The sequence below is a fragment of the Ictidomys tridecemlineatus genome, chromosome 12, assembly GCF_052094955.1.
Source record: "Ictidomys tridecemlineatus isolate mIctTri1 chromosome 12, mIctTri1.hap1, whole genome shotgun sequence".
Lineage (NCBI taxonomy): Eukaryota > Metazoa > Chordata > Mammalia > Rodentia > Sciuridae > Ictidomys > Ictidomys tridecemlineatus.
Window position 1 is genome coordinate 66,809,127 of NC_135488.1, and position 27,190 is coordinate 66,836,316.

General features: G+C 37.3%; 2 long non-coding RNA genes and 1 pseudogene across 24 annotated transcripts in view; 2 read left to right on the forward strand and 1 right to left on the reverse strand.

Moving 5' to 3' along the window:
- Positions 1-1,694: 1,694 nt before the first annotated feature.
- LOC144369356 (uncharacterized) lies at positions 1,695-20,561 on the reverse strand. Of its 3 annotated transcripts, none has more exons than XR_013428921.1 (4): positions 20,469-20,561; positions 16,177-16,294; positions 4,231-4,374; positions 1,695-2,487 (listed from the first exon to the last, which is right to left on the reverse strand). It is a non-coding gene; the product is annotated as an uncharacterized LOC144369356 (long non-coding RNA). The 3 variants fall into 3 exon arrangements; XR_013428922.1 differs by lacking the exon at positions 20,469-20,561 and adding an exon at positions 16,724-17,171; XR_013428920.1 differs by lacking the exon at positions 20,469-20,561 and having other exon boundaries at positions 16,177-16,353.
- Positions 16,442-27,190, forward strand: part of LOC120885027 (uncharacterized) — a 139,618-nt gene continuing 128,869 nt past the window's right edge. For all 21 annotated transcript variants that reach the window (XR_013428909.1, XR_013428914.1, XR_013428906.1 and 18 more), the window contains exons 1-4: positions 16,442-16,579; positions 25,225-25,343; positions 25,441-25,569; positions 26,710-26,767. This is a non-coding gene — a long non-coding RNA (uncharacterized LOC120885027). The remainder of the gene's footprint in view (positions 16,580-25,224; positions 25,344-25,440; positions 25,570-26,709; positions 26,768-27,190) is intronic.
- Positions 21,832-24,022, forward strand: LOC144369355 (10 kDa heat shock protein, mitochondrial pseudogene; annotated as a pseudogene).

Below are 27,190 nucleotides of genomic sequence, written 5' to 3' on the forward strand. Positions count from 1 at the left end.
ACCTAGCTGGGCACATTAATGAGAGGAAAGGCAGAGCAATGGTAGCCTGCCCTTCCCCAAGGAGAGAAATTGCCCCCAAGGATATCAAACCATTTTTTCTCCTCTGGCTGCTTGGCATGGAGACCCACTGATGCCAGGAGTGGAGCATTTTGATGGTAGATCAGGCCCATGGGAATGGAATGTGGGAATAGCAATTTGGGCAGGACAGAAAGGGTAATAACTTGTTCAGTGAGAAATAAGTGAGTTATAATGTTCCTGACCAGGTGTCTTGTCTGATGCAGTGACGCTAGCAATGCCCCCTTGGCTTAGAAAAAAATAATGTCAAACTTCTTTTCAAGCCAGAGCCCTGGGGACAACTAAAACTGGGTTGCTGCAAAGAACTGCTTTTTATCCATAGGCTGAGCAAAGTGCTGCGAATAAAACATCAGATGATCTTTGGGGTGGTGTCTTTCACACTAGCCTGGCTTCTGAGGGATAGCTCTTTGATATCTGCATGTTTCTAGCAAAATTTTAATGTCCCGTCCTGTTTGTGGTGAAATTTTGTTTGCCCCCAGGAAGAAACAAGTGTCACTTTGTGTCTAAGAAAGAGAATGACAGTGATAGTCAAGTTGCTTCTTGTGACTATCTCTGGGCTACTCACGGAGGGCAGTTTGCAATCCTCTTACCTGCTACCTTTCAGAGCATGAGTAAATTGCTACCTGCTTGACGAATGCTGTCAAATGTCTTTCTGGGCATCTCACCAAATAAGTCGTTTCTAAACTAGGGATGACTTGGGGCTGGGTGCTGCCCATGATTAGGGTCTGGGATGGGAGATAGGTATCAGAATCTTGATCCCAGATGGTTTTGATATAAATACTCTTAGAGATTACCTGGTAGCCAGTACCTTTATTGACATAGATTTTTCAAGGACCAAGGTGGATCTATGTGATAAAAGCTGAAAAAAGAAAATGTGATACTCTTTGGAGATTACCACATGCTAGAAGGAGGCCTGGACATTTGGAGAGGTTTGTTAAGCTAACAGAAATATAGGTGAAAGTGTTTAAATTGGATGAGGTTTGGGCAGCAGAGTTTTGTTACCTGGAACAATATGTGCTGAGGGCCATTACCAAGTAGGAATGACTTGCCAAGCGTACCCCATGCTGCTTAGAGGACATTCGATGGGACATTGCATGCATGCTTTAATAAGGTGACCTTGCTCAAGGACCAAGGCGGATCCGGATTTAGAGCTGATCAGGTTTGAGGAAGTAACCGGCTCCTTGAGTTTAAGGTGTTGCCAGTTTAAGATAATGGGTTTTAGGGAAGTTGGCGGTTGAAGATTATTGCTGGGATTAGGGTGTTCCTGCTGCTTGTTAATACATGTATGTTTGGATATATCTCAAGCTAAATGGAATTTCTAAGCAAAATCAACCCCCCAAAAGTGGTCAAAACCTGAGATTTGTATTTCTTTTATTCAAAGTAGTCATCATTCGTATGATATACCTTCAAGAGTTTTCAAGGGGTAAAAAGGAGAAAATACCAAACATTAAATGGGCACATTATTCATGAAAATTGTTGTGATTTTAGGAATTTAAAAAAAATGTTAGAAAAAGAAATAAAACCCCTAACTCACGAAACTTATAGCTGAAGAAAATGCAAGCCATCATATGGTGGTTGTTTCTGTTCTTAAACAATGAATCATAGAAAAGACTCAGGTATTTTGGGTACAAAGTCATGTCTTTAATGAAGTTCAAGAAATCCTATAAAATAAATAAACACCAATAAATACATTCAATTTAAAAGAAAATTATCCAGAAAATTACTTGAAATATACATCAAAAGAAGGTCTTATTTTGACCTTATGTATCTTCATTGGAGATGGACCATTCTCCGGGCAAATTTGCAGGGCCTGTAGATGCACTTAAAGGAGCTTGTGAATAAAAGATGAAGAAATCTCTTAGGGGGAACAAAAAGAGAAGAATCATAAGAAGGAAGATCACTAAGGCACAAAAACTCTTTCCAATGGCACTAGGCTTGGGAAAGAAAGATGGCTTCCAGTCCAGCCCAAATGGAGAGGGGATCATGAGTAAATTGAAACAAGCAAAAATAAAGTCAGAGGATCTGCCTTTTTTTTCCTCCACAAATCTATAAAAATGTAGCCAATGTAAGACAGTGTAACACCACAGGACTAGAAAACATGACAAATTCAAAGCACATTTCAAGTTTAATTTTCTGGTTTCAAGCAACAGTAGACAAACCTGCAGCTCAAAGCAAGAAAAATTTGGGAAGGAACTTCTGTGCCATTGGTATCCCAGGCAGCAGCAACAATAAGGACACTCTTAGAGGGCACTAGTGACCTCGTGCTGGCACCACAGAGGCATTGGGACACTCCTGGCAGAGGCTCAGCAGACATCACACGCCATTCAAAGCAGCTAGCTGAGGAGACATTTTTGGAGAACTCAAACTGGAAAGATGATAGTTCATTTCTTGTGTTGATTAGGTGAAGGGATGCTAGAGAGATGGTAAAACAGTTCTGAGTGTGTCTGTGAAGCTGAATCTGGACAAGATTAGCATCTCAAGCAGTCGACTGAATAAAGAAGGTGCCCTCACCAATGTGATCAGGTACCATCCAAACCAGTGAGAGCCTAAGTATAACAAAAGGACAAGGGAAGGGCGCGTTGTGAGTTCTCTCTCTCTTTGGACTTGAGCTGGAACCTCCATCTCCTGAACCCAGACCTTGTTCTAGCTCTTGGGCTTTCAGACTTTGAAATTTACATCAGTGCGCAGGACCTCAATCCTTGGGACTCAGACTGGTCCTCAGTACTTTCTTTCCTGGATCTCCAGTTTTCAAATGGCAGATCATAGGATTTCTCAGCCTGCATAATTACTTGAGCAAATGCCCATAATAAATCTCCATATATAGGTAGGTGTATGTGTGAGTATGGCCAGGTCTCTATTTACATATAGATCTACATATCTCTATGTACATATCTATATCTATCTATAGAGAGACTGAGCGTGTGTGTACATGTGTGTGCGCACATTACTGGTTGTTTCTGTGGAGAATCCTGACTAATACACAGGAAATTGCTGGATGTCACTTTATAACCAAGAGTTTGTCCTACACCATCAGAAGACTTCCCCAAGTTGTATGTGTGTGTACGAATATGTGTGTGTAAGCTGGGAGTAGGAAACAGAGATGGAGCAGGAACATAACTTTAATAAGTTATGTTCATTACTACATTTTACTTTGGGATGTGGACAGAACTCGCATATCAGATTTTAGTTTTATTAGATTGATTTAGTAAGGAAAATCTAGGTTATACTTCAAAGAGTATAAGAACACATTGCATTTTCTAAGTAAACTTTCATTTAACAACTTACATGAAGTAATTTCATCTAATCAGTGCTCTATGTGTTAAAGAAATCATATAGAATATAATAAATTATTCAGCTATTAAATAAGATTATTTTATTCTGAGTATTGTAGAAATATATTATTTTCCTATTGTCTCTGTGTATTATTAATCAAGCAAATTAAGGTAGTCAAGTGATTGTGAATAGAATGTGGTAATTTATTATACACAGGAATATTAAAAATTATAGAATTAAACTATGTGATAACTGTGTTTCTGGAGTCAAACATACAGATGTTTATATCTTGAAGACTAAGTATTCAAATAGTTTTCTTCTTAGTGGGTTTTTTGATAGCTATTTTTGTTATGATTCAAAAGATGTTTCAATAAAGTGGTTAAACAATTTGAAAAAATCATGGACACACATATTCATACTTTTCTTTTTTTCCCTTTAAATGAGATGCAACATTAACAAGTTCACATCATGATAGATATGAACAAGCATCTTACATCTCAACCCGGGTCCCCTATTTCCCTTCTCTCTGGTATTTACAGTAATTTTAAAACACATTGTCAATCAAGTTCAAAGAAGTATTAACAAGTCAATGTGTTTATTTTATGGAGGCTACTTTTTATTTAGAATCCTAAATGATATTTAAAGGGAAACAAAAAAGCTTGCTAAAAATTTCAACATGGACAGCAGCTCATACTTTTCTAACACATTCATCAATGAACTCCAGGTTGACCTCACCTGGTCTTTTTATCCTTGAAATGACTGACAACTACATGTTGTGTAGAACATGGGCTCACCAGGAAAGATTTTTAAAAAGTTTAAAAAGACATATTTGTTCCTTGGATTTCCATTGTTGCAACAAACACCTGAGATGAATCAACTTACAAAGAGCAAGAGTTTGCTTTGGATTGCAGTTCTAGAGGTTTCAGTCCATGAATGACTGCTCCTGTTGTTTGGGCCTGAAGTGGTGGAGTACATCACAGTGAGAATGGATGGCGCTCTCGCTCTCTCTCTCTCTCTCTCTTTCTCCTGTAGGTAGAGAAGACTCATTCACCCTCATGGCAAGGAAACAAAATAGGAAGAGGACGAGATCATAGTCCCACAACCCCTTTTGAGGACATGTCCCCGGTGCCTTATACCACTAGGCCCCACCTCTTAAATGTTCTATCACCTCCCAAAAGCCACATGCTGGGGACCAAGTCTGAAACACATAGGTCTTTGTGGGACACTTATCCAAACCATAGGGACATGTCTATTTTTTCTTAACAGTTTTAATTTTTTTTTTTTTTTAGAGCTAACGTGTGTTTTCCCATGCCTTACAATATAACATTCTTTTGGCCCACAAATGAATCAGTAAAGATAGAATTGATATGTGTAGTAAAGTCACACTGAAAAACAATGCTTCTGTCCCCCACTGGCTAACATAGACATAAAAAGAAGTATCTTATGTGAATTGAAGAGGTATGAGAAATAGTGTTTATTAAGCAAAAAGGTTATACTTACAATGTTTCATAAAAATTGTACATAATACAAAAACTATAGAATTGCTATTCAAAGAATTGGACATTTTTTCATGAAAGGAAATATGTGAGGAGCTATTTCTATAAAAATTATTTGGAAGAAATTTTTTTCAACGTCTTTAGATTATGGTACCAAAGGATCAAAATAGGCTCTCTCTCTCTCCCTCTCTCTCTCTCTCTCTCTCCCCCTCTCTCTCTCTCTCTCTCTCTCTCTCTCTCTCTCTCTCCCTCCTATTAATTTTTTTTATTAGAATGCCAATGTGTTGGCCTTCAACATCCCAGAGTGCAATCCATACATTTTGGTCCTTGCTTGAGAAGCAACTGGAGAGAGGCAAAGTCTTGAACATTTAAGAAATGAGGCTTGGACAATTTCTTCTTTTCTTTGAATTAGAAAACAGAAGTTATGCCTCTCAACTATTCTTGCTTTAACCCTGTCTCGCTACGAAGACTAGGGTGTTCTGCCTCGGTCTGCCAGGGGTGCTTCAACCTTGTCAGTGGGGACTTTCACTGAGTTGACAACATTGAATCTGAAGGTCTCATTAGAACCATTAACTCCACTGAGAAATAGGCACAGTGCAATCCATTCTTAGAAATTTCCTCATTAAACAGAACTTTAAAAGTTTGAAAATGTTGCCGAATTTACCTTACTTCTGAATATTTTAGTTATGTTGCTAAAATTGGGAGTTGACAAAGTAACAGCTAAAAAATCTCAGGTCATAGTGGAAGATCTCAGGGCTGCTGGTGTGTGGAAATATTTTTTAGAATATTAGCTTCAATCTTTGTGAGTTTTTGTGAGTCTCTCTAAGCATACACATGAAGGTTAGTGCCTATGCGTTCATCCGTGTGGAGAAGGCTTTCAGTGATGTGACCATGTTTGTACATGGAACAGCTTATAATCTTGCATGAACCCTATTCTCAGAGCTCCTGACCGGCTGATGGCCTCCATTAGCTTAACTAGCTCAAACACTTAATAGCTGAAATTCACAGGCCTTCTTTCCTTAACCAAACTGACAGTGTGAGAATCAAGTAAGAGTATCTTCAGAAAGCTCCACTGTGAAGCTGAATTTTGGTAATTGACACCAATAACATTGAAGCCTTAAATCACTCATATTTTTATAGTGGATAAGCTAGTCTGCTTGTAAATATGTTCAAGAATAGCATGTAGGTGGCAGAAGAATTATGCTACAACTTTAACAGCTAATAAATCTTTATTTAACCAGGGGACCTCTGAAATTTAATTAGGCATATGAAAGCAGAGATCATTCTGAGGGTAAAAAATACGTCAATTCTCACAAGAGAAGAAGCCGGCTTTGTAGAGAAAATTCTAGTTAAAATTTACTCTTCTGTTACATTGTCAACAGAAAAGCTTTCTGGTAGAAGAGCAAATATCTAACTTAAAAAAATGAAATAACGGAGGCCATCAGGAGTCATTCCTGGCACACCTTAAAAGGGAGGGGGGGGGAAGGCCCATTTGTCAGCTTTGTGAGCATTATTTAGCTAATTCAGGTCAATGCCTCTCCTTTCTTTTCCTCTCTTCCTCCTTCCTGGGTCGTGCAGAGTTAGTCAAGGACCTAGGGCAGATGCTTGTGTATGTAAGAAGTAGATAGAGCAGTCAACTCCTAACTGAAGAATTTTCAATTCAGTGCTTCCCCACCACTCCCAAATTAAAAAAACAAAACAAAACAAAACAAAAAAAAACGGTTTCTTCTGCTCACATCACAAAGCATGACTACATTAAAGCAATACCACTCCTTCCATGATTTATAATTTATATTCTAAATTACAATTGGCTCTTGAGCTCTATAGGTTGCAGACGCCTCCATTGCTAAATGTGCTCCTTAAAATGCAAAGACCACTGGGATTGATTGCATTCTAATTCCAAATGCTCTGATGTAAGTTAATGTCTTCCTTTGCTTCCCTTCTTAAGAGAAGGGAACTGAGACCCTATACAACTATTACCTGACAATCAGCTTTAAACATCAGCTGCATTCTTTTACAATTGATTTTCTTCTTTCACAAGGATAGGATTTGGTGGGCACTGAACTAAGATATTAAGGCACAGCGTTAGTCTCCTGGAACTTGATCTTGTTCAGGAGATGAGACAAATACTTGAAGCATGAAGTAACATTGCAGTTGTATAAGGTGTAGCCCAAGGCAAAATATACACACAAACCGAACCAAAGTACTAGGACAAGTAACTCTGGTTTTTGTTCCCTGGGCCAGCCCTAGTGCTTGAACCAATAAAGCTGGAGTTTTACTTATTTGTGTTGTTTTTTGTTTTGCTTCTCTCAGGACTCCTTCAGCTCTTAACAGGATGGTATAGTTGAGCAAAATCAGTTTAGAAAAGTAAACTCTGTTTTTAATCAATGCTGCTGAGATGTGCAAAAGAATCAGAATGTACACCATAGAAGCAAAACTACATTATGATAGGACATCTTAATGTTTTTGCTAACACTTGATACATCCTGAAGATGTTCTGTCCTTTGCATAGTATTTCCTCCAAATAACTTACTTTTATGCTAAGAGGGTAACTTTGGCGTCTCACTTCAAAAGTCAACAAGCATCATAAATAATATATTGAGAATTAAGCTTATATTAACCCAGTTAAGTTGTCCTTTCATTTGATTAAATGCCGTTCAGGCCTTTGTGTGCACTTTGCTTCATGCTATTTCAAGTCATATGCAGTCATTTAAAAAAAAATAAGTACATACTCTCTTTTGTGAAAGATTTTAGATCTGGCTTTAAATGACTACATAATACAATTTAATGAAAATAGAGCTATGATGTAAGGAGAAATACAATTATTTATCTTTTCCTAGATTCTGGAAGCAGGTAATTCTGTACTATGTACTCTTGGCAAGGACTCAGGGACCTTGTGACTGTGTCTCCAAGATAGCATTGAATGGATTGGAATCAGGTACCTGGCTCAGGCTAGCTGCTATGAGCTCTACAGATGAACTTGGGAGAGTCTCTGGAATATAGACTCTTCAGTGTCTATACTGGATATCTGAACCAAATAGCTTCTAAGCTTCCTTTCAGCTTTGGAATTCTATGATCTAGACCAACTCCATCAAAAGGCTACCAATAATGTTTAATATGAATTTGAGTCTTATTTCCATTAATGTGAGAAATTGCAAATTTTGTACCAATAAAAATGGTTTTGACATTCATATACTGAAATGGAATAAATCATGCCACACCTAATTGGCTTAATGCAGCCACCATATCACATGCTTGCAATCATGTGAGTCAAGAATTTGGACAGAGCTCAAAGGAGTCTGGTTATTTCTGCTCTATGTGGAGTTAGCAAAACCTAGAGTGACTCAGGGCTGTCCACATGACCTCTCTCTCAACCTCCAGGGTCTTTCTCCCCATGTGGCCTCTTTGTCCAATGGGATCTGTTGGACTTCTTAGCATGGCAGTGGGCCTCCAAGAGCAAAAGCATGCCTGGGTATGGAAGTCCCAGAAAGTCATTTCTGCTATACTCTAATTGGTCAGAGCAAGTTAGGAGGCTAGCCCAAATTCAAGGGATGGGGAAATAGATTCCACCATCTCTTGATGGGAAGAACAGAAAAATCACATTGTAAGTGAAAAGGACCCAGGAAGGCTTGATTTACTGGGGGCCATTCTAAAGTATCAACCATATCTCAGATAAGGCCTGGAATCCAGGAGGCACTTGGTGAATATCTAGTGCCCTTCATGTTGTGGACATTCTTAGAGAAGCAGTTCATCTTGACTCTGAATTGCAGAAAATAAGAATATTGCGCTTTCCCAAATTTCATACATTCATTGACAGGGCGAAGAATTTGTACAATTTTTTTTTCCTGACTGAGAGTTCTCTATTCTTTCTAATATAAATAGCTGTTGGTATATTGGAAAGAAAATCAAATACGGAAGTTATTTTAGAAAACTGCACTTCTTGGTTTATGAACCAAATGTTGGTAGTAAACACTGAAAAAAATGTGATATTCTTGTTTTTTAATATTTTGGTTTTAGTTGTAGTTAGACGCAATACCTATATTTTATTTATTTATTTATTTATTTATTTATTTATTTATTTATATATTATGTGGTGCTGAGGATCGAACCCAGCACCTTGCACATGCCAGACAAGTGCCACCACCCCAGCCCCGGTGACATTTTTGACTGTTTCTCAGGTACCTCCTCCAAAACATAGCTATATCTGGGACAACTTTGCAACTGAGCTCTAGGTGTGTATTTATTAGTGAAGATATTTTAGAAACACATCCAAACTTTTAAGGAGCTTCAGTTTCCTGTAAGAAGTTTGCAGAGAAAAGCGAGGACTCTGGAGTTGAGCTGGGAGTGATCTAGAAGCTGTGTGCCTATCAACATCTCCTCAATTCAATCTCTTTTAATTTTTTTCCTCCTTCAAATTCAGTAGGAAAACAATGACCACTTTGAGGAAAAATGCAGAAGGAAGTAAAAGAAAAAAAATCAGCACTGTTTGAAATATAGAATACTCATTACACTTAAAGCCATTATAACATATTTATATAACACATAATGTAAGGAACTCTTTATGTAAAAATATCATAGAAATATTCTTTGCATTGTTATTATTGTCATTATTTTGATTGAGTCCCTTCTTGAACTCTGAATTCTATTTGAACCTGAAACAATAATAAAAACTGTGGGCTATTTGATAATCCCCATGAATATGACGGAAAAGTTTTCATGAAATCCCCGCAGACTGAACCCATTGAATTCAGAATAGTTCTCATACCAGTAGAAAGAAGCAGATGTCCCAAACCAAACACACTTGGTTTAATATACTTTTACGTTGGCTTTAATGGACAGATGTTTTGACTATGACATGGCAAGACAAGGATTTGAAATGGTGGATTGGAAAGATTTTGTTCATAAAAGTAATTGCTCTTACATTACAAAGTGCAGGATTTACATGTGGAAAAGGTCAGCCTGTTGCGGCATCTCATGATGGATCATGTTACCATGAGCCATGGAATTCCCTAGAAATGAGCAACTTACTTCTGAGGGGGGCCCTTTTAATAGGCATCACACAGAGAATGGCAGGGAATGGGATCCTCAAATCTAGAGTCATTCTAGTTATGTAGTTAATCCTTGATTATACAGTTTCAGGATTATCTTGACTTCTTTTTTTTCCCATCAGGATTTGGCTTCTGTCTATATTATTTTATGAGCTAATAGCAATTCCCACATACCAAACACTAGAGCTTTACAAATATAAATAACCTATTTTATCCCCCTAAGAACTCCTAAGAACAGGTGAGGAAATGATGCACAGAAAAGTTATATAATTTGTTCAAGTCATGCTGCGAATCAATGGCACAGGTGGAAAAGCCCAGTCTAGCTTCAGAATCCATGTCCTCAGCTGTTAGACTCCACTCTTTTATTATTCAATAGTGGAAGAAGTTACATCTAGCTACTTGTGTAGTCTAGAAATTTCTTCAATGGGGAGATGTAAGTGAACCTATTGTTGCAGGGCCTTAATTGCTACCTCCTAACCTATCTAGAAATCAGCTAGCCCGAATCTTATTCCCAAATTTGGAAGTCAAAAAGGCCTTCCAGTGTATGAAATACTCAGAAAGTCTTTAGATGAATTTCATGTACTTGCCCTTTGGGCTCTATTTCAGACCTTCCTAATATTTATTAGAACATCTAAAAGAGATGAGAAAGAAACAGGGCGAACATTTGGAAAATATAAGCATATTTATACTACTACATAGCACAACAGAAAGTGCATAAAATGCTCTGAATTATAAAAAAAGCTAATATTCACCATCCTTTATTTAGAAGGCAGAAAAAATACATGATATATGCTAAAAGGACTTTTTTTTAAAAGTGTTTAAATCATTAGACTTTTGTTGCTCTGTAGACACAGTTTTTATTATGAGAGATGTTATTTGTGGAATACCCTATTCTCAGCCAGGCTAGTAGAAGAGGCATCGCTGTGGAAAGAACATGGGGTGAGTTGGAGACACTCCCCCACTAACTCGCTGATAAGTGATCTGGCCAGAACATTTATCCTCTCTGTGCCTCAGACTGCTTATATGCCTCACTCCGGGAGTTATTGTGAGGATTAAATGAAATAATGTATGTGAAAGTGCCTAGTACATAGTGCATTCTCAATAAATATTTATTAAAGAAAAGTAGCCTTGCATTCCAATGTCAAAGATAAATTATTTTTGAATTATGACTTGGATATTTTTTGTGCAATTATACACATGTAAGACTATGGATACAGGAACGGAAGTGATCGTCTTGGGATTCTTTAATAATTATACTCCCCTTCCTTTTGACTTTTTTTGTCTTTCACCCACTTTGAAGAATATAACTATTTAAAGACAGAATCCTTGGCAGAAATAAACCTTCTTTTTGATAAAACCCAGATGCACAGGGAAAGATACGTTTCCTGTAGAGATTCCTGCAGGCATGAAATGTCCTGGGAATTCTTCACCACAGGACCAGGCTGGCTTGCTCTTAGTAAGCGGAGCAGGAGAGTGGATCTTTGTTAACCTGGGTACCCCTGACAAGGTGTGTACCTGAGAGTGACGGAGGAATGATCAAGCCAGTTCTTAGCCTCTTCCCAGCATAACCCCAGGACTCACACAGTGACGAACCATGTTTTGTTGTCCAAAGCAATTTTTAACACATCAAGTGCTGAGGCAGGAGGGCAGGGAGGATTTGGGGGTAACAAATCCTGAAAATGACCTGAAAATGTTTTTTAAAAAATTAAAATATGAGTATCTCCCTTCTTCAACCAAAATTTTAGGTCTTTACTCAGGGGTGGAGGCAGGGACATGGATATCTTTTAATATCTTTCCTGGAGATTCTGATACCCATCCTCCTTTCCTCTCCCCAACCCTGAGAACTGCTAATCTAGTATATTAATCCCACCTGTGTGTGATTTGCCCTTACCCCTTAGCCAGTATAACCTCTGGGGCACAATGAGCTATGGCTGAGTGCTGGCTGCCCCCTTCAGGCAGGGCTAACACCTTTGACAGCTCCTTCATGGACTGTAGCATCAATCTTTATACACTAGACCTCCCCACTCATTTATGTAATTGAGTCTGCATGGCCTTTCACCTTCACACCTAGGCAAAAAGGGATCCAGTCTTAGTGCTAGTCTTTGTGAATTATGTTAGTCAGCCATGACAAAGGAACCTGATAGGAACAACTTAGAAGAAGACAAGCTAATTTGGAGCTCATGGTTTCAGAGGTTCAGCCCACCATCAGCCCATTACGTTGCTCTGGGTCTAAGGAGAGGTGAAACATCATGGTGGCAGAGAGAGGCTAAGGAGTACTGCTCCACTCACCACCGTGGCCAGGAACCAGACAGTGAAAGGGGAAGGGCCTTAGGGAATATGAACCTTCCAGTGTAGGAGGACCCACTTCCTCCAGCTATGCCCCACCGGCCTATAGTTACCATTCCAATGGATGTATTAGGTTACAGTTCTCATCATCTAACCATCTTACCTCTGAACATTCCTGCATTATCACAGGAGTTTCTGAAGGACACCTCATATCCAGATCTTAACAGGGTTCCATCCTGGTTCTTATTTAGTCATGCCTCTCTTCACAGGGTGAGGAGTCCTTGGGGACAAGTAAAACTTCCTGTCAAGGAGTCACCTACTTTTTTTTAACTCATTGATTTCCAAACTTTAATGGGCTTAGGAAATACCTAGGGATCTTGCTAAAATGAAGATTCTAATTCACTAGATCCAGAATGAGTCTGCACATCTGTATTTTTTAAAATAATGTGCCTGGTGATGTGGACTGTGCTTTGAATAGCATGCATCCACATTAGGCTCCAGGTGTCTGGCTCCTGGATGTTCCTGAGCAAATGATCCCCAGTCTGCATGGCCTCTTTTCTGGGTCTTTCCTTCTGAAGATAGACTGTGATGCCAGCGCACACTCCTACCCTAGGAGCTGACCAAAAGGGTGCTCAGCTTAAATGGGTGAAGGCTTTGGGATGGGGAAGAGACCTGGAGCCAGAAAGGAAACAGGGATCATGTGGTTATGACACTGGATTGGGATCAGAGACCATGAAGAGTTACTTCTCCCCACCTTACCATATTGGGATTCAGCATTTCAAGTAGTCCAAAGCTTCTAAATTCAAAGCTGCCCTTTTCAGGTTGTTAATTTATGTATGGGAATAGAATGCATTTTCCTATAAAAGTTTGTTTAGCTCGATTATATGTGTATATTAAATATAAGGACATACAATGTATGGGCTTCCATTTCTGGCTGCAGGCCCCATAATTGTTAGGAGTGCTTCTGTTGGAAGGTGCCTGACTTTGATCCTTCCTCTATACCATTCTGAGTATAAATTTCACAGGAAAAAGGATGATGGGAAGTTATTACTCTTAACTTGGACAGTTCTTCTGTGACACATATACTTCTGTCTAATGTGATTTGAATTCACTTGCTTTTTCTGGACCTCTCTGGTGCAAGCCAGGATCTATTAGCACCATTAATATCTGTGTTGGACTCTCTAAGACTGAATTCTCTAGGATATGGAGTAGTCACCAATTCTTTTGGTTAACAATGTTTGCAAATGTGCCTACAGGGTTGCATGACAATGAACCCCACCCAGCTCAAAAGAGAAGGCTGTCTGGTGTTGCTTTTTGACCTGTTTTTGTTCTCTTTCATAAGCTATGATCTTATCCTGTTACAGTAGTATGATTTTACAAGTCCAGGGTTGGGAGTCAAATCTCAGTCCCACCAATTATAAGCTGTGAGATTCTAACTTTTCCAAACCTCTATTTTTTATACCTCTAAAATGGAAATAATAATTTCTACCTCATGGGTCCATAAAGAGGATTAAAGGATAATATACATATAAGAACATTTAGAATGGCATCTGATCCAGAGTGACCACTTAAATATGACCATTCAAATAATGCTATTATTAGTTCACTCAGATTTTATCTTCTTTTTGAGGTTGTCTAAATGTTCTACCATTGATTTCACTCTTCTCTGAAGTCCTTCATCTTTATAATAATTATTTTACTATTTTTTTATTTATATCCATTATTATTAGTCAAATACGGTTCCCCCCCCCCCCCCGATCATATTAAAATGCATTTTAGGTCAAGGTCAATATCTTACTTTGTATCCTCCAGAACTCAGTGTACAATAGTGGACACAAGGAAGACACTCAAATCTCTCTTGGGTGATCATCCACTGTAAAGGAATATTTAAGAACAAACTGAGCTGATCTCAGGAAGATTCAAGAAAAAATGGAAAGTGGAAAGGATTCAGAAAAGGAGTTGAAGTCATGAGACTGCACTGGTTGGAGAAGGGAAATGGCTCAATTCGCTGAGCAGGAATAGAGATTAAAGTATTGAGTCTCACCTGGCAGAATTTGGTGGAAAGGCCTATACACTTTTCCAGCCTAGTCAGGGGGGCCAGGGTTACTGGAGTTCACCTTCAGAAAGAGCCCTGTGCCCCAGGGATAGGCTTATCTCTTTGTTTTGTGTCTGCCCTCCCCTCCTGACCTTGGTGAACTATCTGAACAAGAATATTATAAAGTCACAACAGATGACAGGAATTGACACAGGGCTCATCAAAGGGAAAGGCAAAAAAAAAAAACAGTATGAGAGTTCAAGATTTTGAAAAGGTGTTAATTTGTATACTGCAGCCTCACTCCTCTGACCACTCTACTAGCTAATCAGAAAGTCAAATCTCAAATTAATCCTTTCCTTCACTGTCTACCTCCTCTCGTATTTGCTGAAAGCATCTAGGGGAGCCCACTTCAGTTGAAAACAGTGTGGGGCTAGGACTTGGGAAGGAACCAGCCACAGATTTTGCAAAATCCTAATTTGTTTACCCCCTGCCGACAGACAGCAATGTTTATGTTTATCTCTGAGGTTTTGGCCCCATGTGGAGTTCAAGTGCTCCAACAGTTCTGACACTTTCACACACCAAGGCAAGGTTAGAAGTCTGTTTGTCCTTTATTAATTTGTTGGGGGAATATATTTGGGTTTGCACTTCACGCCAGTAAATGCAAGAAGGGATGCCGTTGTGACATTGTTTCCTTACCCTCGCTCTCCATGTAAACAGAAGTTGTCTATCTGGCAGCCTGGCGGCTATATATAAAGACCCTGTTTACTCAATCTGAATGTCCATTTCATTTCTGCTTGGTCCGCAAAATAAATGAAATGAAAAAGTGTGTCCGACTTAGAATTGTGTGAGTCTGAAAAAGACATTTGGGTCACTGAGTAACTAAAAGCACCCTCTGTTTACATGTTTCCGCAGTTTCTGTCACCGCAGCTGTGTTACAGCTTATAACAACTAATCCCTTTTTATTTATATTTTACTTTATTTTATTTTGTATTAAAGGCACTTTTAAGCCATGTCTTCCAAATGTGTCTGAGGTTTCATAACTGTCTTAATAGTGTATACACATTACAGTTACGGCAGTGAATTTCCTCCAAATCTGGGTTTTGTTAAGAGTGACTTTGAGAATAGTTTGGAGGACAATTAAAATGTGCTAATCTGTATTTGAAAACTTGATCCGGTGAAAAATCAGTTTCCCATCCATTTATATTTGCCCAAGTTTCCTACAGCATATAACTGGGTTTCCCGGGGAGATGCACAAAGGAGGTTTGTGGAGGAGAAGGCTTGAGGAAGCCCTGGGCAGCTAAGGTGCCTTTTAGGCCCTGGGGTGGAAAGCTTCTTAAGGGAACCTGTGTTCTGCCTCGGGAGAAAGGGACGCACTGAAGAGTAGGAAATGGGGCTTGAGCAAGCTCACTTCATGCTCAACAAAGCCTAACATCATTTTAGTGTACAACTTGAGTTATGTGTGTGCTTTTAATAAACCGATCCTTACAAAAAAAAAATAAATAGATTTGTTCTGCTTAAACTGGCATACAAAGGGCTTGGAGGGGGGGAAAAAAAGAATCTCTAACACCTCTTGGGGGATTTGGAAGGTAACTTCACACTCCAGCTTCAAGTCAGGAAGCTGTGATAGCACTTTGACAGGAAGTAAGTGGATTCTGTCCCAGACCTTGGGAGGAGCCTGGAGCGCAGTGGTGCAGGTCTGAAGGCCAGGAGCTTCCCGCCCAGCAGGGGGTAGCCAAGCGCTGGTAACTGGAAAGGAATTCAACACTCAGATCCTCCCTCCCGCCAGCAGCACAGCTCTGAGATTCTAGAAGTAGAGTTTAGATTTCCCTCACCAACGCTTAGATTATTTGCTCCAGAAGGAGCCGCTCACCTGGGGCCTTCGCCTGAGAGCTGGAACCTACCTTCTTCGTGATGCGTCCTTTGGAAAGGGATCCAAGAAAGAGGGGAAGAAATGTGCATTTACCTGTCCAAGGCTGGGAAGGAAAATGGGTGGGTCGGAGGCCAGCCAGGTTTTACTTTCCCTTCTCTTTCTTTTTCCTCTCTCTCTCTCTCTCTCTCTCTGTGGGCAGAGGCCAGGTTCCCTGGGGAAGGATGCACAGAGAGTCAGCTCCAGCTTGCTGCCCTGGTGTGTGTGTGTGTGTGTGTGTGTGTGTGTGTGTGTGTGTGTGTGATGTTTGGCCATGAGGGAGCCTAGAGACAGAGCCCCCACAATCTCCCCTGCGAGAACCTAGGAGGCTGCAGGTGAGCCCCAGGACAGGTGACTAGAAGGTGAGGCCCTGGCAGAGGAGACTTAAGGGTGACTTCTGGGTTGCTGGGGGAGAAGGAAATGCCAAGCCAAGAATTCTCCTGGAGGAAGCAGAACGGAGGTGAGCCTGGGACAGGTCACTGTAGAAAAAAATGCTTTAAAGGAAGTCCCTGCTCCACACTGTCTGCTGCAACGGGAGCTTGAGCCTGTGTCACTGCCCTGTCCACCCAGAATGTTCAGGCCCCAGGTTTCACCACGGCTTCACCTTGTTGCTTTCTATTTAGGCCTTTCTCGGTGGATGCTGCTTTTCTTTGTTCTGCTTTCTTTCTCCCAGTGCAGTGAACCCTTACATTATGGGTTTCTGTTGTAGTTCTAACCTCTAATACACAACCATTACATCTTATCTCGTCTTCTAAATTACTCTAAAATCCAATTATAAAACCCTCTCTCCTTCAGGAGCACACAACTTGCCACATTACTGAAATGCTGGGCCGCTCTTTTGTTTTTCTAAATTAATAATAACTACCATTTTCCGTCTGCTCTTACCATGGGACTCTGTTCTATCACCACACAAGCTTTCCCAAATGCATATTATGATTCTTTTTTTGTATCTTTCTTTGGGCTGCGAAAAGAGCTAAGGATGATTTTCCAAATATTCATAAACGATCTGTCAGTTGGTATCAGAACGTTTGAAATTCTACCATCCTTAAAGAAGAAAAGCGTTTTCAAGTCAGTTGAAATGAAATTTAAATCTGTTAAAATTTCCCCATGGCTTTGCTTTGTCGATGTAGAAGGAAACCCACCAGTTTTAAGGTTTTTAAAATGTTCGAGTGGATTTTTTTTTGTCTGTTAGTTATAATTTCTGTGGATTAAAAACTCCCAGTCCTACGGAGATTTTAAAAACACAAATGAGTTTTAATCTGACACTCATTGTGAGTTTCTTTGAATCGAAAGGAGGGAAGAGTTCAACTTCTATAAACTATAGAAATATTTCAGTAAAAATGAACATGCCAAAAATCACTTTAGGGAAAACTTCAAAACTACTGAACACATCCACACACACTTTTTTTTCTAGCAGAGATATTAGAGATGTTAATAATAGAAAGTCGATTTTAGGAAAATATGGTAAATTCAAATCTGTTTTAGAAAAAGAAAGCTGACGTTTGTCAGTGTTTTAGAATCACAGGCATGAAGTTGAACTGCGATTGCTTTTTTTTTTTTTTAACTTCCAAATTCCTTTAGTCTTGTGGAAAAGTATATTTAACATCCTAAGGCATCTGATTATGTAGTTACCAAAATGTGCTTGAAAGGCAATTATTTAAAATCTGGATTCAGTTAATGATCCACTCTCCTTTTATATTCACGAACTTGTGTGTTCAGCGGAGTTCTTCATTGTAAAGTTCGTATTTCTGAGCTTATTCTCAAGCTTTGGCTGTTTAGGCTAAATATGTTACCAAATGTTGAGAAGATTGGAAAGGTTTGAAAGTACACATTAAGTTTCAAACAAGAACTTAAATAATAACATCTCTCTTTAGGTATTTTGTATATTTATTATGCCCGAAGTTAAATCTTTATCTCTGTAAATATTAAAACATCTAAAGCCAGGTTTTCTTTAATAAATCAGCTCTGCTGAAGAGTTTTCAGAGGCCAAAGAGGAGGCCAAAGGAGAAGATGGATAGCATGTACTTGGAATGTATAGGCTAAGTGAGATGAACCAGAGGACACACTGATCCCAACATAATGTAATCAGCCCATAATTTAAGATATAGAGGAATCTAATTGTTATCATGAGCAACAACTCAGGGAAATGGAGATCAGGAGAAAGGAAATCACAAATTATATAAAAAACAAAAATTGTAGTTTCTCATTCTTATAGAAATTATATATTACAGTAATTACATATTGCTATAATCATACCTGTGCAAATATAGACTGCATGCTGTATATTCTTTTTAGTTGTATTAAACAAATACACTCTATAATCTTAATTTAATTATGATGGAAGCATAATAACATTATTTAATAAATGTTCCTACATTTCCTTTCCTCCTTCTCTTTTTTCCTCTTTTTAACTCTTTCTTCCCATTTTGTTGGTTTGTTTTTCACTTTTCAATGAAAATTAGAATACATGGCCAGAGTTATTATTGTTCTCAGCTTGATGGTCACTGTTAGTTTTGTTGGATAGAATCTTTCTTAACTTATACATTACTTCAAAGTGGAAATGTTTTAAGAATTGACACAATCCGCTTTGCTTAGAAATATTTATGCCCAAGCATTCTATCAATGTGTTCTTTGAGGTTCTCTTATCTTTTCATGCCTAAATTTTAATTAGTTTCTAACAAATAAGGCAGCCTTTTACCATTTTGATAAAGCAGATTCAAATCCACGTAAGTCAAATATACGGGTGGTCTTTGCAGAATTGATTTTTCTTTTTTCTAGAGTACACAGTGCATTTTCTACCATGTGTGAGTATTGCATAGCAAACTTCAAAAGAAACATTTTAAATTGATATTGATTTTGCATATTATATGGGGCTCCATTTTTTTAAAGAAAGTATTAAGATTTTTTTCGACTCATTGGCAGATGAACAGATGGACTATGTGATCTCTAAATTCTTTAAAATAATCTGTTACTTAAACTATTAAACAAATCACAAGTGACTGTATAATACATGACATTTAAGAAAGAGTATCTTGAAGATAAACCACAATTTCCTAATTTATAGGTCACCCAAGCAGGTCTTTAAGGCTTTCTGTCGATTTGGAGATAGACCAGGTCTTGGGCCACAAGAGCACCATTTAGGGTGCTGTAGAAATATAATAAATTACTCTTTAGTGCCCTAGAGCCCTGGAAGAGTCCACATAGCTTCCAGGAACACTAAACACCTGGTGAGTAACTCAGACAGGAGGATGGCCTGATTGAATGTGTCACAAGCATGTCTCAATTGTGATTTTAAAGAGCAAAATGAGACAGTGTTATCAGGGCCTCTCTTCTCTTCTCCTCCACGTTTCCAGGGGACTGAGCCCCTCCCTGCAATGCTGAAGCACTGGAGATTATTATGGTCTTAAAAGCAAAAGCCTGTAATTTAAAGTCATAACACCACCTTTAAAATGGAGATTGAAATACAGTAATATAAAATACATAAGGCATCAAGATGTAGCAAATGTCTCCTCCCATTAGATTTCTATATTTACAAGGGGGCAGTAATATGAAGTTTATTTTCCATATTGATTGTGTAGCTTCTCCATTTAAAATCGAGCAAGTACCATGAGACCCAAATGCTTTTTAATGCCTACTAAAGAAAACTTCCTTGTCCTAAATGATAAGTTGAAATAAAATAAAAGTTAAAAGCTTAGAAAAGAAGGCTCCAACTTTTTAAGATATCAAATATTACTTAGAAAACAGTATCTTGATCAGCTGGATATAAATGAACATATGGATTGTATTTACCCTAATACACCAATAGTTTACCATGACATTAAAAGAAAAAAAAAAAAACATATTAAGTACAGAAAGACTCCCCATAGCCACATACTTGACTTTGAAAACAAAGGAGCTCAAGACATTCAGCAAACTCAAAGCGTCCTTTTCCTCACCTTTAAAAAATATGTATTTTTAAATATATATATTACATATATATATTTTTTAAATATAAATATATTTTTTAAATATATATATTTATACATATATAAATCATGTTTATATATGTATTTTGTTTGACATTTCAAAGCTTTTTCATGATCCTATCCTATGTATTGATTTGGAAACACCAGTTTTAAATATTGAACAATGGTGAAATAAAAATTTTTAATTAGTCAACTATGAGAGTAAAAAATACTATATGGAAAATGATTCTACTTTTACAATGAAGGAAATATCATAGGGCCTTTGAATTGGTAGGGGAGGAGGGGATATCCTTGCAACAGTGCCTATTGGAAATTACTAGAAATAAATCTTTTTTTTTTCTTGAAATAAAGTTCAAGGTAACATTTAAGTGAATAATTATTTACCATTTTGTTAAATGCTGGTGTGGATGGCCGGCATCATCTATTAGTACTAATGCTTTTTCTGCTTAGAATGGCTCATTAGTTTCTTTGTAGGCTGCACTGGTTTTAAGATTCAAATTCAAAATCTCCTCTGATTTTGCTGTTCCGTTTCTGGCAGCCGGCCAGCAGCAGATATGCATAATATTTCACTGTTAGACCTTGCAAACATTATATCCTGCTGTGCTAAAGAAAACATTGTGTTTCTTACCACATGAAAATAATCCATCACTTTTCAATCAGCACACAAAAAAAGCTCTACCTGTTTTTTCCATCAGACTCAAGAAAAATTAATGGCCCCAATGTGAAAGGTGGACCCTCCATCCATGATCCATTAAAGTACAAACTAATCAAAATATATCTAGCATCTGATTTGCTAAGCAAGATGGAACAAAAGAGGTGTGATGAAAAAAATAGATCCTTCTAAGACCCATACAACCTTATTCTATCAGTATTAACCTTATTTATTTTAAATGTGGGAGGACATAAATAAAAGATCATGAAATGAATCCATTGAATTCAATCAATTCAAGTAGATGCTATTTATCTAAAAGAGATGGCTAAAGAAACCTACTGTGGAGTGGAGGAAAATTTTTAAGTGGACATGTTTTTAAAAATAAAGATAGCGATCCCTGGTACCAAAAATAAATAAATAAATAAAGAGAGGTTATGAATTCCTCCAGTGGGTCACAAGATAATATATTAAAATCAAAGTTTTCTTTGAGAGTAAAAATACCAGTATTTTGTCAACTTGTTCAGGCCTTTAAAAATAATTTCAGCCTTTTGCAATGCTGATGTCATAACTGATTTTGAGTGAGACACAAAAGCTCTACGCTTTTTGCAGCAATATCTAATCAGAAAGATTAGTAGTCACTTTATAGGAAACCCCGTTAAAAAATCCATTTGACAACTTTTTAATATTTCCATTGGAGTTGCTTATATTTCTTTGTTATCCTTGGATTTGGGGAGCTTTTTCAATCTCTGTCTCTCTCCTCTCCCCACTTACTCTGTTTTGGCATGATTGGCTCTTTTCATTTATTGCACTTAATAAAAGTACAGTAATAAAAATGTAGAACATAGAATGTAGTGCTAATACTAAGAAGGTATACTGGTAGCTGATTTTTTCACAGGATGTAGGATTATGTTTTAGAACTTCATGTTTAGAACAAGACATTGTGTTTGTTTGTTTGTTTGTTTGTTTTTTAAGAGAGAGAGAGAACTTTTTAATATTTATTTTTCAGTTTTCGGTCGACACACCATCTTTATTTTTTTAAATTTTTATGTGGTGCTGAGGATCGGACCCAGCGCCCCACACATGCCAGGTGAGCACGTTACAGCTTGAGCCACACCCCAGCCCCATGACACTGTGTTTTGAACTGGTATTCCAGTTTCTTTTTTCTTTTTTCCATCTCCAATTCATGTTGCAGAATACCTAAAGCTGGGCTCCCTAAAGCATATTATATTGGCTTCTCAATCACAGAGTTTCCATTTTGTTGATGTGCATTGAAAGAGAGAATAGTTTTAGAGTTGGAAAGTTCAAAGAAATTCACTGTTTTGAATGAGAAAACTGAAGCTCAGAGATTTTAGGTGACTTATCCAAGGCCACTTAGCTTGGAATGATAGTTGAATCATCAGGAGCCCCTGTGCAGTTCTTTCTCCACTAGTCCAGTGGTTCTTTCCTACAGTAGTACTTCTAAAACTGTAATCTTCATGCAAATGACATGGAGATCTTGTGAAAATGTAGATGTTGATTCAGTAGGTCCTGACAAGTCCACATTTCTAACAAAGTTCTAGGGCATACTGATGTTGGCTTTTATAAAACATAATTGAAGAATTCTGTCAAATGGTCAGATTGTTTTTAAGGTCCTTTGAAGTCTGACCCTGTCTTCTGCTGGACTGTATGTACACTCGAATCTGATTCCTTAGATTATTCACTCACTCACTGAGTATGCTTTGAGTGTCCTGATTTTGTCTTCTTTATGTATTCATTTACTGGGCCTCTTTTCACTTCCTTGCAATTGAATATCTACTCTTTCATTTTCATTTTCTTTTTTCAGGAGCAAACTTAATTCCCAACTTCTTCACAAAGACTTTCTTGTGATCAAATATAAAATGAGCTTTTCTTCTTCTGATTTTGTCCATCACTCCTTAGGAGCTTAGTAGGTTGATAACTACTTACGAAACAGAGTAACAAAACAAATGCATAACTGAATAAAATGGCAACATTAAGTTATAGGAGAGAAAAACTAAAATTTCTTTTCTTTTGTTTTAATAAAAAATGTTTTTTTGAGTTGTAGATGTACATAATACCTTTATTTTATTTATTTATTTTTATGCAGTGCTGAGGATTGAACCCAGGGCCTCACACTTGCTAGGCAAGAGCTCTACCACTGAGCCACAACCCCAGCCCAGAAACTGAAATTTCTGAATTCTGTGGAAAACCTGTGGAATTAATAAAGAGATTTTTCTCTTTTTCTTTTTACTAAATATTATGCAGAAAATAATTCTGAGCCAATTACAGAAAAGGAAGCTTAGTAATTTGTAGACTGTTCTAAGTCAAGGGTCATAAAACTTATTCATAAAGTCCTAGGTAGTCAATGTTAGAGCCCAGGACCATACAGTGGGTCTCGTTGAAGTGGTGGTGAAATTCATGTTAGGACAAGCATTTAGAAAGTTTCTTCCATTCTGGGACCAAGTATTGGTTAAAGGGAATACAGCCAAAACTGTAACTGTCGGAGGATTATGCTTCTAGAAAAATCTCAAGGAAAAGTATTACAAGCAACACTAGTAGCTGTGAGATCAGTCTCTAAAAGAAATAGTGGAGAGATTCAACCAGTTTGTTTGAAAGATGGAGATAAAGTTCTCCCAGAGTATGTAGGCACCAAAGTAGTTCTAGAAGACAAGCATTATTTTTTATTTAGAGATAGTGACATTCTTGGAAAGTATGTAGACTGAAATAAATCACTGTTGAAACAGCATTGTATGAAGCTGCCCATTCCAGTGAAGTTCTGAAATCTTTCATTGTGTAAATAATTTCCATGTCTCTCCTTTATAATAAACTGATGATAATCTAAACTAATGACATTCGTTGTCTCTAAAGTTTAGCTTCTCTGTATTTGTATAAACATTTCCAAATAAAATATGAAAAAGATAAAAAATATTACAGCAATTGTAGACCATATGATTTGCATAGCAATTAACCATGTCTATCACTGTAGCAGGAAAGGAGCCATTGGCAGTATGTGAAAAAATGTATACGGCAGTGTTCAATATTACCTCATTTACAAAAAGAGGCAGCTGCCAGATTTGGCCTGCCTATAGTAATTTATCAGTTGGTATAATAGATCGTACCCTAATATATTCTGAACAAAGAGAGGAATTATCGAATCCACAGTTGTTAATTGTAGCTTAATGAACTCTGAGGAACTGGGCTAGGCCAGGCCAGGGAAGAGAAAAATTGGGCAAAGCAAGGAATCTAACTAACTTTTTCATAAAATTACCATTTATGGAAAACTTCCAAATCATATGTCACTCATATCCAATCTCAATTTTCAAAATGCTGCTACCTAGCTACAAAGGTGTGGCCTGTGGGTCATATCATCGGCAGTATCCTGATTGTTAGAAATGCATCAACTCTGTCCTCAGCTTTGCAGAGTTAACATTAGCAGAGTCCACACTTCAACAACATCTTCAATTGATGCATTTTATAGTGTGAGATTTCTGAAAGTGGTATGTCAATCATCTGCATCAAAATTATATCAGGGCTGGTAACAATGTGAATTTTGGGCCAATCTAAGATTGATTTCATCAGTGCCACTGGAGATGAGACCACAGATTTTAGAAATGTAGATCTATACTGGAACTTGAATACTATCTATCAGGACCCAGATTTCTCCATTCTGTGTCTTTTATCAGGATCTCCCAGCTTCACTTTTCTTCATCTTTTTCATTTCATTTATTTGTTAATCTCTTAACAGTTTTCTTTCCTCAGCTCTGAGTTTGCTTTTTTTAACATTAAGGTGGCATTCAATTTTTGTTCATTTTTGGTGAGCATTAACATATAAAATGACATGACAGCTATTTTATTATCTTCTCAGATGGTACAAAAGTACCTCTGTGGAGGATACTGAGTGTGGGAGAAAATTTGGATAAGTCATTTGAAGTACCGAGGATTGCAAAGGCAAGTTTAAATAATAGGGTGATTGCAATGCTTTCTGAGGATTGGGACATCTATTAACTATGTGGCTTTTTAAAATTTTATTTTATTGCTTAGAATAAACAAGTTAGAATAAGCAATTCACAGAGTGAATTGCTCTGTAAATTTGCATAATTTTTTTTTCTATTTTTTTCCCACATATTCCTGGCTCTGTAGAAAAAAAAGTAATCTGAGTTTTATTAAGGGGACAGAATTTTGGAGGGAAAAAAGTGTCACATGATTGTGAAATGTGTAATATAAAGTATCCTCTTTGATACCTCTACAACTCTTCAGCAAAACACCCAGTGCTTACTAGGATTCTTTCTTCTTTTTTTATGGCTTCAGTTTTTTAAAAAAATTGTTCTAAGTAGTTATACATGATAGTAGAATGCATTTTGACATATTGTATACAAATGAAGCATAACTTTTCATTCCTTTGGCGGCACTTGGTGCTGAGTCACATCAGTAGTATAATCATGCATGCATATAGGGTAATAATGTCTGTTTCGTTCTACCTATTTGTTTGAGGTAAGGAACAGAGTGGAAGAGAACCAAAGGGGTGCACAAAGGTGACCTGTGGTGGATGTGCTAGACAAAATGTTTAGAGAATGAGACAAGAGTTGACATCAAGGTGACATCAGTCTCTGGTGAGGTTTTACGGCTTCCCCAGCACTTCTGCTCTTAATTTGCACATTTTAAGACACATTTTGCTTCGAAATCATCTATTCCTGGTCTTGTTCTCAGAGATTGTCATTCATTTGGACTGGAGTGAGACTGGACGTGAACATTTTTTTTTTCAAGATCCAAATGAGCGTAAACATGTGCAGCCAAGATTGAGAACTAAAGTGGAAAATCTAACCTAATCCAGACAAGGTACACTGTGACTAGGAAAGTGAAAAAGTATAAACAGATGCAAATTCTTTCACTCTTTTTTCTTTCTACCTCCCTTCCTCCTCTTTCTTCTCTTTAGCCCTCTCTCTCCCTCCCTCTCTCTTTCTTTCATCACTAAGTTGATTTTAAACTATTGTCCTTATATAAGCACTCAGTAAATGTGTTGAGTTCCTAACAAGGAGAGAATAACATTAAACTAATCAATCAGTGCAGATTTGTCTGATTTATTATAATCTCCTTGCTTCTTGATTATTAAAGAATAGTCATGGATAATATAAATTTAGTAGTAATGTATTATAAATATATGTGCATCTGATTTGACAGTTATATGAATATATATCAGTCTGCATTGTGTTTAATTGGCTTTTCTTTTCCAAGGTAGTAAATTTCTCAGAAACCATTATTTTTTTTTTTAAGGAGCATTTTTACTATGGTCCAAATTTTAGGGCTTGGGATATTTTTCAAAAAAAAATAGTACATTAAAAATGTAGACGTATTGCTAGTGAATATTCTTAAACTTCTCTCTAATATTTCATATCTCTGCATCATAAAGTTGCAGAAAATTTTGAAGGTCAGGTAAGGTTGATGGGTCAGAGATAGCTTGTGTGAAGGAAGGACTCACTGTTAATAAAGGATTCAGTAATGACATAATTCTGGGGTATCAGCATCAAGTCAGAAAAAAACTGTATATAGGAATGACTAACTCTGCTAAGTCAAAATGTTAGGCTGAAAGTAATAGACAGGATATCACAGTTGTATTCTACAGACAGCGCTCTTCTCATAGTCCCTTCTAAAGTAGGAGAGGAAATTAGAAAGATAACCAAAGTTCTTAATTTATCACAATCTTACCAGTCTGGTTATTTGAAAGATTCTGAGCAACCAAGAGTTTACTACAAGCATATTTACACAGTTGCATTTTTATTCAGACAGTTATTCATTAGAGAAAAGTCTTTTACATATAGTTATTTACATCTCCATGAAGGCATTGGTTTTGTGAGTCTATCTTTATACATAACAATAGATAGCCTTAAGTTAAAAATGTGTATTTATATGTTTATATATACATGTATATGTATGTATATGCTCACCAGAGATTAATGTACTATGTTGTAACCATTTCAGACCAAAATCCATCCCAACCAGTCCCTTTAGCACAGATGAAATGCTCAAAAAATTTCAGGTAAGTGATTTATTTGTCTAACAACTTCATTGAAGTATAGTTGACATTCATAAAACATATATTTATATATATATATTATTAGTTTAGGCATATGTCCATGCTCATGAAAGCATCATTGCAATTAATATAAGAACCATATCTATCATTCCCAAATTTCCTCATGTTCCTTTTGATCTCTTTTGCACCTCACTTCTTGGCAGTAACCACTGCTTTGTTTTCTGTTAGTAGAGATCACAGTTGTTTTATCTGGTTTCTATCACTGAGCATAATTAGTTTGAGATTCATCTTTGTTATTTCATGTATCAAGAGTTTATTCTTTTTTCTTGCTGATTAGCATTCCATTGGTTCAACACACAATGGTTTAATTCAATCACTTCTTGAAAGATGTTTTGGTTCCAATTTTTGATGATCACAAATAATATT